Below are 1,942 nucleotides of genomic sequence, written 5' to 3' on the forward strand. Positions count from 1 at the left end.
TAATATTATTATTATTATTATCATTATTATTATTATCATTACTACTACTACTACTACTACTACTACTACTACTTCTACTACAATTTTATTCATTTGACAATTCAACACCAAATTCAGAAAATGATATTACACGATATAAAGATTGTGGTGATTCTAAGTGAAGAGTTTGTTCGCAAAAACCGATAAGTCCATATTTGCCAAATGGAGATATTTGCGATTAAAGGTCAAGAGAAATAAAGAGAATTAAAAAAAAAATGTTGCTTCATTTGACCATAACTTAAAAAATGTACCTTTATATGTAGTGACCAAAATATCATTTAAAAGGTACCGGTATTATTTTGTACTTTATGACAGAGACCATACTTTAAAATCTTCAAAAATGGACTTATCGGTGTTTGCGAACAAACTCTTCAAGTGCATACCACTGGTTGCCAGGGGAGGAAAAGGCAAACTTAATCACTGAGGCTCGAGGCCTTCCTGACCAGTGCACGCACCCAGAATCAGCTATGTCACTGTTATAGTTATTAGGCCTTGTTTTCAGGCTACTCTACCATGTCTACACACAAACAAACACACATAAAAGCACACACACACACACACACACACACACACACACACACATAGCAGGCAACATTACATAATAGCAGATTGATTTAAACACCAATACCACTATGAAGATTTTCACTTATGTAAATGCACCAAATCTTTGGTTAACAATCGTTGTGAGGTTCCAGTCCAGACACATTTTGACACTTTCCATGAAACATGCTTTGAGTAACATAAACTCCATTTAATTTATCTTGCGACATCGACAACATAATATGGCATCATTCCAAAGCAGATTCGTAATCACATGAAGCATTCAAGCAGAATTCATCATCACAACAACACAGAAAAATCAGTATAACAATGCAATTATTGAAATATTGGAACACAGTGATTGCTAGATAATCATTCTTGGATGAGAGCGATAGATATGACAGGGGGGTAAATAACATTGAATGTTTTTAAAACATTCAAATTGATCACATTCCTCCACAATACTTATTTTAGAAACTTATAGAAGCTCATAATAAGACACATTTCCCTTGGGTTAGAATTCTTGGAATCAAACCATCAATCACTTTTGGTATTTAAGGCACCACTCAACCGCAGGTCTTTCCTTAGAGATAGGTGGGGTGAATCTAGAGGAGGGGTCAAACGGAATCAAGGCAGAACTAGGCATTATCACGATGTGACGGCCATCAATGTCTGCAATCATACCCATGGCCATTTTGACAGATAGTATCAGTGACTGCAAATGAGCCAGTATTTCGGTGCTATACATCTTCCGGGATGTAAATGTATGGATGCAGGCAAACCCAAGGATTGTAACATTGTCATAATACAATATGGTAATGTGGAGTGTTCAATTTCTATATCAAGATAGCTGATCCAGATACATGTACAATGTATATTGACGTTTCAGACATCACTTTCAGAACAACATGCACTGCTTTACCGTACCTTGACCTTGCTAACTAAGGGTGTGTTTATGCTCAAATTTGCAAAGTTTTTAACCACTGATCCAAAAAGCCAGTCACAGGGGTACTAAGCTCAAGAAAGAGCCGATTTCACGAACACGCACTGTGCATTGTTGAAAAACTATCCTATTGTTGCAAGCTGTTTTATGGCGTAAGTGAATTTGCATTTACGCTTACCTGTTAAAATGCATTTTACTTAGAATCACCAATCTTAAATGTGATTCACAATTATGCTTCCCCTACTAAATGTGATTAGAGAGAGTCCATAATCATAAACACAACTTTTTAGTGTGTGCATTTTGAATCGGCATTTTAAAAGGCATTGTTAATCAAACTGAGTCAGGCAGCACATGTGTTTTTGATTAATCACGTTTCAAAACACCAATTACAGTTCAAAAAGTTAAGCACAAATGCACCCT

The sequence above is a fragment of the Diadema antillarum genome, unplaced genomic scaffold, assembly GCF_040938485.1.
Source record: "Diadema antillarum isolate AM-2024a unplaced genomic scaffold, OU_Dant_1.0 seq00001260_RagTag, whole genome shotgun sequence".
Classification (NCBI taxonomy): domain Eukaryota; kingdom Metazoa; phylum Echinodermata; class Echinoidea; order Diadematoida; family Diadematidae; genus Diadema; species Diadema antillarum.